The sequence below is a fragment of the Anser cygnoides genome, chromosome 12, assembly GCF_040182565.1.
Source record: "Anser cygnoides isolate HZ-2024a breed goose chromosome 12, Taihu_goose_T2T_genome, whole genome shotgun sequence".
NCBI classification, from domain to species: domain Eukaryota; kingdom Metazoa; phylum Chordata; class Aves; order Anseriformes; family Anatidae; genus Anser; species Anser cygnoides.
The window spans coordinates 2,666,874-2,680,687 of record NC_089884.1 but is presented as its reverse complement, the minus strand read 5'-3'; the positions used below and the strand labels follow the sequence as shown (position 1 = coordinate 2,680,687).

Sequence of the window (13,814 nt, the reverse complement as noted above, 5' to 3'; positions counted from 1 at the left end):
TTGGAAATGAGCACGGCCATCACGCCTGCCCCTGGCTACCTGGGAGATGCTAGCTGGCGGTCCCGCAGCCTCGCTCCCACACCCGGTACAAAAACCCGAGCGGGGTTTTTCTCCCGCTGGCACAATGAGTGGCAGCAGAGCCCCCCGAGGAGAGCCGAGCAGCCTGCTACCCCGTTACCTCCCAGCAAGAGTGGGAGGTGGAGGGGAAAGATCCTGTTTGGCCTCAGAGCTTAAAGACACATGCAAAAAAAGCCACAATTTCCTCGAAACTTTGCATCTGCTGGAGCTGTGAGGCTGCTCTGCCGGCGCCGTATTGGATCCATACGTTGCGCTGTGCAACTCGAGCCAAGCTCGCGCTGCGGGAGCCGCTGGGCCTCAGCAGGAAAAAGCCCGGAGCCCGAGAGGTTCCCAGGCAGCTAGAGCCGAGCTGCAGCCTCCTTCCTCCCCCAAGGTCTTCCTCCCGTGCACCTCCCATCCGCGCACCAGCAGGGTTTCCAGCCCAGACTGGAACCAGCAGTGCTAGCAAGCCCTGCTGCCTCTCTCCAGTTTGTCTCCCCCACGGTGAAGCTCACGGGGAGGCTGGTGGCTATTGTGGAGAGGTAAAAACCTCGGTGGGTCTGCACTCTGATGGCCTCCTGCACGCGGGAGGTGCAGGAAGTGCAGAAGATGCAGGTGGTGCAGGAAATGCAGGAGGTGCAGGACATGCAGGAGGTGCAGGAAATGCAGGAGGTGCAGGAGATGCAGGACATGCAGGAGGTGCAGGAGATGCAGGAGGTGCAGGAGATGCAGGATGTGCAGGAGATGCAGGAGGTGCAGGCGGTGCAGGAGGTGCAGGACGTGCAGGAGATGCAGGAGGTGCAGGCGGTGCAGGAGGTGCAGGACGTGCAGGAGATGCAGGAGGTGCAGGAGGTGCAGGAAGTGCAGGAGATGCAGGAAGTGCAGGAGATGCAGGAGGTGCAGGAGGTGCAGGAGATGCAGGCGGTGCAGGAGATGCAGGACATGCAGGAGGTGCAGGAGATGCAGGAGGCGCAGGAGATGCAGGAGGTGCAGGAGGTGCAGGAGATGCAGGACATGCAGGAGGTGCAGGAGATGCAGGAGGCGCAGGAGGTGCAGGAGGTGCAGGAGGTGCAGGAGGTGCAGGAGGTGCAGGACGCGCAGCGCCCCGAGCCGCGAAGCGCCGCGCGGAGCCTCCTCGCCGAGGAGTTAGCCAAAGTGCAGGATTACAGGCAGGCCGAGGTAAAGAGCGGTCGAGACCACAACCCCCTAACAAGGTCCTAAGCAAATCCGTCCCAGATGTGGGCCTTCCCATCAGGAAGCAATAAACACGCAGTCGCAATAAAGGGAGCTGCAAGCACTCCGCTGGGGCTGCGCCGCGGTAGCGACTGCCTGCAGCGGGAGGGACGTGCGCCCTGCTGCTCTCCCCGTCCTAGGGCAGAAACATCTCTGTGACGCCTGCCCACATCCTTCAAGCCAAGGGCAGATGGATTTTGCCCGAGCTGGCGACACATCTCTGCTTTTCGGCGCGTTTTGGGGTGGGAAGGGAGGAGATCCCAGCCGTAGCATCTCGTGGCACGTGGTACCTGGAGCTGAGCGGGTCTTTTAGGTGCTCAGCTGGGAGCTCGAGCTCTGGCCTGGTCCCAACATGCTGCCCGGTCCTATTTATGCCTGCAGTGCCTTCCTCCTGGGCAGACATCCCCTTCCCTGCTAGATGGAGGTGGCCAAGCCCCTAACACGACACTCACCGACCCAAGGCAGGGCTCCTGTGGCCGGGACCCAGCTCCAAGTGCTGCAAAGCTGGGAGGGCACGGGTGGGACTGGGACCCCCGAGCTGGGCACGGGGTGAGCCAAGCTTTGCTCCAGGAGGATCCAGAAGGAAAAAAAATCGCTGCTCCTGGCTTTAGGTGAACAACTTCCTTACCTTGGCGGTGGCTACGGAGATGAGCCCCGGTCTGAAATTGCTTCCTCTGAATTAACATCCATTTTTTTTTCCCATCAGTGCATTTGGCGAGACATTTCGGCTGCCCGCAGGCAGTTCAGAAAGCAGAGCAAAGGTGTGAATGGGTGAGCTGTCCATCTCCCCAGCGTTCGATGGGTTCAAATAAATACTGATTAGCCCTGCCAGCGCTGCTTTCCCACATGCAAGTGTCACAGAACCAGGAGAGGCTAACCCGCCTTTAGGGGAGGTATTCCTGATTTACACCAGGGCCAGGGATCTGTCCCCGGTGTCCCCAGCAAGCAGCGCGATGCTCAGGGATCACCTCCACATGCATCTCCCTTGGGGGACGAGCAGAAGCTGCTTGGCTTTCCCATGGGAAGGAGGGGAGGGGGACTCATTAAGCAGCTCCACACCCTGGGATTAATTAATGTGCCAAGCACCAGGGAACGCAAGTCCCTGGAGGAGGCAGCAGCCCCCTCGCCCTCCCCACGCTCCCATTTCCAAGGAAGCCCCCGTCCCATAGCAGGGACCCCCAGGGCCGGTGAGTGTGGGGCTGCATAGTGAGGGGGAGCACCAAGGGGGGGCTTCAAGGACGCAGGGAGGGCCGCCTCGCCCCCCTGTGATGAGGTGCTGGGTGCCAAGCCATGGAGGACACCCCTCACCCTGCCAAGACCCGCAGGACACCTTGACCACCCCCAGCACGAGAAGCTGGAGAGCATCCAGCTGGGAGAGCCCCCCCGGCCAGGCTCTGCCCCACGGAGGTCCCCACGGGGCAAATGGGAGCAGACTCGAGGTTCCCCCTCCCTCCTGATCCCCGCAGGGCTCCGTGCCCCCTGGCCCCAGAAGCTCCTCCCGAAGCCGAGCGGAGCCGTGCCTCGGGCAGGCTGAGCTCCCCGCAGGCAGCCTTTGCAAGCTGGTGCTTTTTAATCTGGCGGCGCACAAACCGGGCAGCTCTCCAGCCCTCGGAGCTGTTTTGCATTTAGGCTTTGTTGGCTTTTAGCTACCGCATCCAGGGCAGAGGCAGGAGCAAGGCTCCCCGTCCCCACCGGCTCTGTCCCTGTGCCATCACCTCCGAGCTTTGTGGGGTTTTTTTTTAGGGTTTTTGAGCCAGGATCTGAGCAGCACCGGGATGCCAGGATTGACGGCTGCTGTGCTCCACCATTGCCCACCCCACTGTGGCCCATTGCACAGCATCCTTGGGGTCAGATCGTGGTGCTGGAGGCAAAGCACCCTTACTGCGATGGCCCTGAGGCTGCTCCCACCCCTCCATCCCGTCCCGGTGGGGTGGATGGGGAGGGAGCCACGTTCGGGCTCGGCGTTCCCATGCCTTCGAGGCGGGCTTGGTGGTGCCTTTCGGAGCTGCTCGCCCTTCCCCATCCCGGCCTTTGATCCGCCTCCAGCTCTCGGCTCTCCTCGGGGTTTTCTGCCCTGCTTTCTCTCCGCGGGGATTTCCCGGACCACCTGGGTGGAGCATTTCTGCGTTTCTGCGTTCCCCCACGCGGCTTGATCCCGGCGTGGGAGCACGCAGCAGCTCCTGCGCTCGGCCTCGCCTCTGCTCCAAACGGGTGGCTGAGCCGCACAGCAGCGTCTCCAACCTCATTAAATTCCCAAGGCTTGGGGGGGTTTTAGTGCTGGTGAGCCCAATAACCAGCACACCACGGGTCACCGGTGGCACCCAGGTGGCAGACACGGGACACATCGCCTCCCCAGACCCGTGGCAATAGGAGCTGCATCCCACTCCCCGCTTGGTCCCACTGCAGTGCCCCCTCCGGCACCAAAACCGAGCCACAGCCAGCCCCTGGCTGTCCCCATCCCGTGTCCCCACGTTGCCACACCACCTCCCCGGGAGCCAGCCCGCAGGATACGGCCCCCGCTCCCCCCCTCCAGCACGCGTGTCCAAGGAGAAGCAGGCCCCGGTGATTTCTCCCCCCCTGCCTCTCCCCTTGCAGGCTGTTTTTCTCCCCCTCTCCTCCTTCCATCAAGCAGCAAATATGCTTTCAGAGCAATAAGACGGCTGTTCAGCCTTTGGAACAAATGTTCTCTGCCAGGCTTCGAGCACAGGGGCGGAGGGGGGACTCACACTGATTTAATGACAGTGATTTAAGCAATTTGATCCATTTTTATGGCGCATTTACAGTTAGGGGAAGAGGGAAAAAAAAATAAAAGAGGAGAGAGAGAGAAAGGCAGGAGTGGAACGGAGGCAGGAAAGGTTAGGGAACGCACCCCAGCAGGCGCCCGCGGGGGGAGCGCGGTGCCGCAAGCTGTTCCCCGCGCAGCTCTGCCAAGGCGAGCCCTCGCCAGCCTCCTGCGCCCTGCTCCCAAACCTGGCTCGGGGCTGCGCCAGCTCCCGGGGCCGCAGCTCGCTGGGGGACACATCCGAGCCCTCCGCCGGGGCCGTGCATCCCTGGGGCTGGGGGCGAGGAAGGGCTGATCCTGCTCCCCGCAGCGTGCGCGGTGCAGGCGCACGGCCCCCGTGCTGGGTGCAGGCGTGGGGGGTCGGGATGGGGCTGCACCCCCTGTCCTGGGGGAGAGGCAGCGGGGGCTCAAAGCAGGACCTTTGGGAGGTCCCGGCTTAGCCACCCCCCAGGATCAGCCCACTTCTTAATGCTTTCCGAAACTGGGGTTGCGGCTGAGCATTTGGGGTTGCACACGGAGCCCTGGGGTGCCGTGGGGAGGTGCCACCCCCCCCCCCAAGGGGCACCGCCAGCCCCCGGTAATTTGGGGATGCGCCAGCTCAGACGGCCCTGCTGCCCCGCACAGCCCTGGAGCAGGGGGATCGATGCCTTCAGCAGGCTCCGTGCTGGCCCTGGGGGCGCACGCACCGCGCACCGGGGAAGGGGGGGGGTTGATGGATGGCCCTGGCACCGCCAGCAGCGCCTGGGCCAGAGATAAATGGAATAAATGCTGAGAGCGGCCAAGGGAGGAGGAAACCCGGTGAGATCAGCCCGAGGGGACCTTGGCTCGCCGCGTTGGCAGCACATCTGGGACAACTCGGATTTTAGGTGGGTTTGTAGAGGCGGTGAGGGGGGGAGCGGCTTCCAGCACCTGAACCCCGCTGCGGAGCCAGCGCTGGGAAGCGGGGTCACGGGGGTCTGGGGATTGGGGTCTCCCATCTGATTTTAAGGTGCCGGGGCTACCTCCAAAGCCCAGCTCCGCTCCCAAACATCTGAGCTGCTCATTGTGATTTAAGCAAGTGGGGGTTTGGGGGATCAGGCAGGACACGGGCTTTCCAGGCCGTTCGGTGAGGCTGTGTCTAAATCGGTCTCCAAAACAAGCGCCCGTACGGATTTATCCACCCCCCCTCCTCCTCGCCCAGCTATTTTGGAACCAGGAATGCAAACACCAAAGGAGCCCGGGGCATTAACACGGCCTCAGCATCGCACCCTGCCTCGTGCAGCTGCTCAGCCCGTGGCCTGGCCGGGGGCCCCCACGGCACCCAGCTCACCCCAAAACCTCGCTGCCCCCCTCGGTGCAGCACCTGGCGATGCGAGGGTGGGTTTGAGAGCGTTTCCCACCCAGCCAACCCCCACGGGCCCCTTTCGAGTCCAATATCCAGGCGGTAAAGCTGTATGCTGCAATTAAATCGGCCGTTCGTTTCCCAGGCATCTGTGGTCACTGGTTTTATGGCAGGGTAATTGCAACGTAACGCAGGGGACGGGAGAGATTAACCCCGCTTCGGCTCGCGCGGATGCCAGCGAGCACGTCGCTCCTGCCTGGGTTACACCGAGGGCACCATCACCTCGCCATCGGTCCTTCGCCTTGATGCCCTTTGCGTCCCACTGGAACAAAATACAAGGGCTCCCGGGGGGGGTTCCTCAGGGTGGGGAAAGGGGTACCCATAAGGGGGGGGCTCCCCAAACGGGTTTCTGCAGCCCGCACCTGCCCAAGGGAGGTGGGGAAGGAAAAGGGCTGCCTGGAGCACGCGCCCTCCTTCCTCACAGCCAGAAAAACTCTTTGCAGAGGCCTGTTTGTTTTTTTTTCTCTTTGTTTGGGATTTATTGTCTATAAAATATCGAGGTTCCCCTGGAGGTACACGTCCTCTGAGCCCTGAGCAGCACCGTGAGTCCTGCAGGTCTGCGGTGGGCTTTGAATCCACCTGAAAATGCCCGATTTCAAGGGGTGCAGCAAGCGTGGGTGGCACTGGTGCCTCCACCGACTCGGGGACACAAACCTAGCATGGGATTGGGGGTTTTGTCTTCTTTAAATGCCTCCAAAGAAGGAAGAAAAAAAAAAAACCCCAGCAGCAAACAAAATAAATCTTCCTATCCAAGCCAAAACAGAGAGAAAATAGCCAGGGACCTTGGAAGGGAAGCTGTTTATTATAGTCAGGGGATGCGCTGCCAATTTCGGCAGTTGGACGATTTTCCTTTTTCAGCCCATAAATAGACGCCCCCCTGCTCCGGGGTGGGCCGGCTCCCTGGGCTTGGCGGCCGCTCAGGAAAACCGTCCCCGTGGGGGCAGCGACCCAACCCGCAATGGGACGGGGCAGGGATCGCCCCAAAGTCTGCCACCGGTCCCTGCTGGGGCACAAAATAGGGCAGCTCCTGATTTGCCCCGGGTTCCCCAGGAAAGGGTTGGGATTAGGGTTAGGGTTAGGGTTGGGGTTGGGGTTAGGGCTGGGGTTGGGGTTGGGGTTGGTGTTAAGGTTAGAGTTGGGGTTAGGGCTGGGGTTGGGGTTGGGGTTGGTGTTAAGGTTAGAGTTGGGGTTAGGGCTGGGGTTGGGGTTGGGGTTGGGATTGGGGTTAGGGTTAATGTTCGGGTTAGTGTTAGGGTTTGGTTTAGGGTTAGGGTTAGGTTTGGGGTTGGGTTGGGTTTAGGGTTAGGACTGGGGTTAGGTTTAGGGTTAGGATTAGGTTTGGGATTAGGGTTAAGAGTGCTGGGATGGTGGTGAGGATCAGGGCCCGTCCATGGGCTCTGCTCCATGCCAGGGCTCAGCACGCTGGCCCAGGAGGCCGTCGGGATCTGCCGCTGCCCCGCTGCCTTTCTCTGCTTCCCATGAGGGCACCGCAGCTCCAGGGAAGCTGGGCTCCCTCCGTCACACAACCTTTTGTCTTTCAATTAAAACCAAACCAAAACAATCCACCAGAGGAACGCGGTTCCTGCAGCCGTGCCGCTCCTTCACCCCGATGTCTCCGCAGCCAAGGGGGCTTCGCTCAGCAGAAAGAAATCCACGGGCTGCAAAATCAAACCCGTGGGGGACGTTTCTGCAAGAGAGAACCCCCCACCACGGGGCCACACGTCCCCGAAAGCCCCCAGCCCCTTCTGGGGCTCGGTGCCCCCCTGCACACCCAGCAGCACAGCTCCTCCTTGGAAATTTTTCCCCTCCAGGGTTCGTGGCTCTGAGCACAGAGCATCGCTCAGCACCAGGGGCTCCCGCCTTGCACCCACCCGTTCTCCTCCCCAGGGGGCTCGGGTGCTGCAGGAGGGGGCTCGGGGAGCGGGAGGGGGGGGTTGCAGCCCCCCCCAGCTCTGCTCCTGGCCCCTGCAAGGCCAGGTCACAGTGGCCTCGTGGCCACGTCCCCGGGAAGCCGCTTCCTCGCTTTGCGGGGGAAAAATTAAATTTTCATTCAAATTCTCACTCTGGCAGCAACGACTGCGGCTCAATCTCCACCTGCTGCGTCCAAGCCTTTGCTTTGCATGGGAGAGGCGCGCAGCCGAGAGCTTCCAATTATAAAGCGCACACACGGACACGGGAACAACTGGGCGTGTGGGTCTCAAGCCTGGAAAAAAACAAAACCAGGGGCTCTCAGAAACACGTGAGAAATTCCCTACAGGGGAGCAGGCTGGAGCAGGACCATCCGAGTCCCCTCTGGGTTTTGTGGGGCCATGGGGACCGCCTGCGTGCTTGGTCTGAGAGCAGCACAAGGAGAACCGTGGGGCTTCACGTCCCTCCCGTGACTTGGAGCCGGGCCCTTCCCTCCCCAGGACGTGACGGGATCAAGGCGGAGCTCAGGGTGGTGCAGAGCCACTCTGCAAATCATTTTGGACAAAATAAAGTGGGTGTAAGAGGGTGGTTCTGGGCAGAGCGAAAGGCTCCAAACTGCATGGCGGCGGCACGGCTTTCAGATCACAGGTGGCAGACAGACAGACGGACACCCACAGTGAGAGTTTTCCCCGTTAATCTCACGCCTGGAGCTGATGCCAAGAAATAACACGGCGCAGGGAGCCGGAGAGGGCTGTGGGCAGAGGGGTGCGCGCACCCTTCCCGGCTGGAGAGGACCCCATTGCTGCCGGGACTCAGCAAACCACATCCCCTGGGATTTCACCCTGTGGCAGCTCCGGGTGCCCCCCGGCTCAGGAAGCCCCCGGGAGGGGGGGGGGACAACACGGAGCAGGAGGAAATTCACCCAAACCTGGAAACTTCGGCTGCAGCCCCAGCGCCGGGGCCACCTGCGCGCCGTGCTGGGGGGGGACGCCCGGCAGCAGCTGCCTTGGCCCCGCTTCAAGCACTGCGTGGCCGGGAACAGCTCGGTGTTTCGGCCTGGATATTGAAGCACTGCGCGGCCGGGAACGGCTCGGTGTTTCGGCCCCACTGTTTTTAGGAAGCTGAGCGCCCCTTCCCCAAAAGGCAGGGCTCGAGGAAATAATTTGCCTTTCCTCGGTGACCTCGCAGCACCTCGGGGGGGCTGCACCCTGCTGGTCCCGATCCGGCCACGTTTTGGGCTCGGAGCTAAAGGGGTGCAGCGGAGCCCCGGTGCCTTTTTTACACCACCGGGGGGAGGGGGACGAAATCCAAGCGAAATCTGCAGCCCCACCGCCATCCAGGTCGGAGCCCGGTTTCAATTATCACCTGCTGGAGCAGCAGCTGCCGAGGGCCGGGGAGCTCAAAGGAAAGTCAACAAGGGCTTGTTGTTTCAGCTGCTCGGGGGCACGCTGCTCCTCGCCCCCCCTTCAGTGCCGAGGGGGTGCCCAGCACCCGCTCAGCACCCGCAGCAGGAGCGGGGTGGCCGCGGGCAGGTAAAGGCTGCAGGGGGGAGCGGGGAGAAAGCTCGCTGGCAACAAGGGGGGGGCGGAAAAAAAAAAAAACCACCAGCAACCCAGCCGCTGCACAGAGGTTATCCGGGGGACAGAGCAAATAATTGGCGAGGCGAACAATGCATTTTAATTAAACCTCTGCAGGAAACGAGGGGAGGGAATCGAGTTAATTGCACGGAGCGGGAGCAGGAGATTAAAAACGCTCGGCGCTCGGAAGATGGTGGCTCCCATCCGCCTTTGCCGAGCAAAACAAGGCCACCTGGGGGGGGGGGGTTGCTGGCAGGACCCCGGGGACGGGGATGGCGGGGATGCACACACACAGCGAGCTGCGAGCCGCAGCTTGGGGGTGCCACAGAAACAGCCAAGGGGCTCCAGAGGGGGTCCCCTGTGCTGGAGAGCTGTGGGGACCCCAGGGCACCCTGGGGTGGGTGTGGGGAGCCTGGACACGGGGCAGGTCCTGGAACATTCCCCCAGCTGGGGAATTGCTTGCAGCAGGGGAACAGGATGGGGAATGTGTCCCACCCCACCCCATCCCATCCCATCCCATCCCATCCCACCCCATCCCACCCCAGGATCCGCGCTGCTTCGTGCCCTCTGCTCCCAGCCCCGTACCGAGCCAAGGACCAGCCTTTAGCATTTCCTGCCCTGCGCACTTTCAGATTTCAGGCTCTCCCACGGAAAAGAGAGGTGTTTTCCTCAGCTATTCCTTCCTCTGACCTTGCACCTCGTTGCTCCAGGCCGTGCCTACGCAGCAGCCTCACCCCATCCCCCTGCGGCACGCGGAGCACGGCCGCGCTCCTCTTCCTCCCCAGGAGAGAGAAAAGCATCGCAGGGCCTGGCTGCCACGGGAGGGTGCTGGGGCCGGGCAGGAGCCCCAGGCAAGCACCCCAAAAGCCCCAAGCATCCTCCCCGGGCAGGAGGCAGCAGCCCCTGCTCCAAGGCCATTCGTGTGCCGCCGCACCCTGCCCTCCATCCAGCCACCCGTTAACGAGCCCCAGCACGAGAAGAGCAATCAGCCCCGCCGCTCGCCTGCCAGCAGCAATCTCCCTCCTTCCCTCCTCTGCATAAATTTCCCAGGCTGTGGCTTTTCGCCTCTGATCCCACACAGCTTTATTCACGAGAGGAATCTCACTGGGGGCACGGCAATGGCTCCGAAACGAGCCACGTGCGGGGCGCGCGGACGGGGCGCAGCGCGGGGCTGCGGCGCTTCTTTTTTTCCGTGCAGCACAGAACCCGAAATAAATCCACCGGGGGACCTCAAAGCCGAGCCTCGCTCCTGCCTGGGTACAAGAGCCGGACAAATTATAGCAATTAAAAAGAAGAAAGAGGCACGTTGGCTTTCGTAGCCGCAAACCTCAGGATGCATTCGGCTGCGGAGGGGGGGAGGAAGGTTTCGCAGTCACGCGCGCGCGCGCTGCAAAAGCAAAGCGCATCGCAGAATACTTTCTGTCCTCGTTGGCACAAGCTGTCCCCGCAAGCAGCGGGTGTCACCAGAGCCAGCAGGAGGCTGGGACAGCCTGTCCCCAACACAGCCCGGTCTGCCGCAGGGGGACACGTGCCGTGCCGTGCCCAAAGCGGGGGCTTTTCGTGCCGGAGGCTGAGCTGGGGGTCTTCCCCCCCCCCTGCACACCCCGCGGGAAATGAGAGCTTTGGAGCAGCAAAGGCCGGGAGCTTCTGGTTTTCCCTCGCAGCTGCAAAGGGACGGGCAGGAAAAGCCACGGCGCTCTGCTTAAATGCTCTGCTGCTGCTGCCTGAGCGAGCTTTCCACCCGAGCGACCGCGAGCAACCGGCCAGAAAAACACGGCACAAGCTTCAGCTGCATGTCGGGGGGGGGGGGGGAATTGCACGGTATTTTTACTTGAAGTCTGAGTCAGAGCCGGGAGGTGAAGCCCTTTGCAGGGCACCTCCAGGCTGTTTGGGCAATAAGCACATCCTGGGAGATGTCCGGAGCAGGGCTGAGCATCCCCACGAAATGAAGGGGAGGTGGGGGCCGAGCCACAGGGTGCAACCCAGGAGCATTTTCGCAGATCTCCTTCCTCTCCATCAGCCACGAGGCCACCCCAGCTGGCTGCCTGTGCTGGGGAATTAATCATGTCCCTGGGGTCAGGATGGTGCAAGCGTCCCTGCAGAGGTGGGGGCACTGTGCTGGGGACGGGGACATTTGGCAGCTGCCTGCAGGGAAGGTGTCAGCGCCGCTTGTACAGCCGTGACTCAGAGCCCCCCCCGTGGCCGACATCTCCCTCCTGCTCATTTATTCAGCACGTCAAATATTTTGCCCTGCGCGCTTGCACCAGACACGCGTTACTCAGGGTGCTTTTATATGCTGTCACTGCCAGCAGACAGGGGAAAAAAAAAATAAAAAAAGAAAGCAACCAAAAAAAAAACAACCCACAGTGTCATCTTGGGAAACTCAGTTCCCTGCTAGCGCAGCCGAGCATCCTTGTCCTTGCCTGCGTCAGGATCCGGATCCTCTCGAGTTCCCTCGCGCCCTGTGGCTCATAAAAGAAGAGCACAGACAGCCCTGCCAGCGTGCTGGAGGAGAGGCCAGCCAAGGAAAGCTGCGCAATTTTGCCTCCCTTCGGTGAAGGAGAGGCTTTGCTGGCTGCCAGCCCCACAGCCATCCCTTTCCTGCTTGTGCCACAGCCCTGTGTTTATTTGCAGGGCTCCTCAAGCACCCAGCCCTGGGCAGGAGGAGGACGAGGAACAGTTTCCCTGTGTTTAGCCAAAGGATGGAGATGATGCCCTGGTGCGGAGGTGACACGAGAGGCCCCGTGTCCCACGCAGCTCCCTGGGGCTTCTGTCTCACGGTCACACCTGAAAACGTCCCGTTTCATCGGGCAGCTGTAGGAAAAGCTCATGAACGTGCCCCTGGGGATCCTGGCTAGCAGCAGAGGGAGCACGGCCCTGCCCTATTTATAAAGGAAAGCCACCTGGAGATCTCCACTTGTGCTCCCAGCTAGGACATGCCCTCAGTTTTTCGGGCTTTGCGAGAGCTTCCCAGAGGCAAGGTGCCCCATGGGCTCATCCCGTGCTAGCGCTGCAACCACCGCAGACAAAGCCCCCAGACCCCTGCAGCGTGTCCCTGGATATATCCCCCCGGCTGAGGAAACCTCCTGGAGCATCGCACTCGACCGGCTCCAGCCGGGGAGGGAAGCACGCAGTCACTGGCAGGAGAAGGCAGGGACTGTCCTTTTTATCCAGCCCCTGGGGAGCTGCACATCCCGCCCTGCTCCCAGAGGGGTGACTTGGGCTGAGCCCAGGGACTGCTCCCTGCTGAGCCTGGCAGCTTTTGGGAAGCCAGGGGAGATGGGCAAGGCGCAAGCCCCGTGAAAATGAGTCGGCCAAGGCAAGGAGCTGCAGTGACCTTGCCCAAAAGCAGTGGGTTGGAAGAGCGGAGCGAGAGCCCCCCCCTCGAAGCAGGAGCTGCGATGCTTCCCAGCTGCGTCCCTGTGCTGCTGTAAAACGGGCCTGGGAGGAAAAAATAATAATAAAAAATAATAATATTGTTATATACAATAATAAAAAGTCATCTTCCTCTATGGGAATCTTCCAGTTTCGGTTGCGAACCCTTCGAGAAGGATGAAATCAAATGCTTTAGTGCTGGGAGTGCACCAGTGGTGGGACGTGAGTGTGCCACGCGCCCTTAGACACCTCCCACGGGATGAGAGGCCTCCACCTCCTGGAGATGCCTTCTTTTCTGTTTGGGTCTACAAGGACCCCCGGCCTGGGGAAGCAAAGGGACCCCCCCCAGGGCCCAGCCACCGCAGGGTCCCTGCCTCCGGATGGGGACCCCTTGCAGCTGCGTGGGTGCAGGACTCCTGCTCCGCGCCCACCTCTGCGACTTTCCCCCGTGTGAGAGCCCACGGGGCCACGTCCCCCGGGGATTGTTTTTTTTTTGGGGGGGGAGCCTGGGGTGTTGTCAGCCCTCTGCTTGGCCCAAGTACCCCGCACCGGGACCCCTGGGCGCCCAGCCGGCGCTGCAGTTCCCCCCCGCAGACACTTGGTGGGGCTCCGAAACCGGGGCAGCCCCGCAGCTGGCGGCCAGGTGGGGGGGCCACCGGCAGCCCCCCCCCAAGGCCCCTCGGAGCCAAAAGGGGGTCCGTAAATCCCCGGGGGGGGGGTTATAGGAAGAAGGGGGTCCCCTCCCTCAGCTCCTCGTGCTGTGGCGCAAATCACGGCTGCGGCTTCGCTGCTGTTCGGTGATGAGCGCCTGGAAGGGCTGTGATGGGTGGGAAAAGGGGGGGATTTATCAGCCATAAATCCAGCCGGCTTGGGGGTGTTTTCGTAGCCAACCCCATCTCAGATCCCCTCTGTTACGAGTAGTTATCGCTCCCAGACGGTGTTATCACAGAAAGATTTTTCGTAGCTTTAAAAGCTAAAAACCCCAGGGCCCAGGAAGCAAGCATCATTTTAATCCCCGCAGGCAAGGAGATGGGGCTGAGCCCCCCCTTTGCTGGGCCCAGAGCAGAGCGGCCACCGGCCCACTGCAAACTCTGGGGTTTGGTAGACGGGGGTTGTCATTCGAGAAGTGCATCAGCTTCCAAAAGCCAAAGTTAATCTGCTGCAGGGGACGGAGGTGCAGAGGCGCGCAGTGCCCATGGTGCTGGCACCTTCCTGCCGTGCTGCTGCTCCCCCCGGGCAGCCCCCCGCTCACGGCTGACCTTCCCCACCTCCAGGGGTTCCAAACGAGGGCAGTTTTAGCCCAGCCAAGAGCCATCCTGCACAGGGACCCACCCGCAGCAGCTGCCCCTTGTTTTCCCTATCGGTTCCCTACAGCGCCGTGCAAGCGCGGCCAGCACCCAGCCAGCAAAAACAGCAGCCGGGAGGTGCTGGGGTGCACCCACACTGAGCAAACAGCGCAAGGGCTGGGGGAAAAACCCCTCCTTTCCCATGCCGTGGCAAG

The 13,814-nt window shown here is 61.8% G+C and overlaps 1 long non-coding RNA gene across 1 annotated transcript; it reads right to left on the bottom strand.

Moving 5' to 3' along the window:
• Window positions 1–6,236: 6,236 nt before the first annotated feature.
• On the bottom strand, window positions 6,237–8,067 carry LOC136791779 (uncharacterized). The gene is made up of 2 exons (XR_010834398.1): window positions 7,516–8,067; window positions 6,237–7,111 (listed from the first exon to the last, which is right to left on the bottom strand). It is a non-coding gene; the product is annotated as an uncharacterized lncRNA (long non-coding RNA).
• Window positions 8,068–13,814: the final 5,747 nt, after the last annotated feature.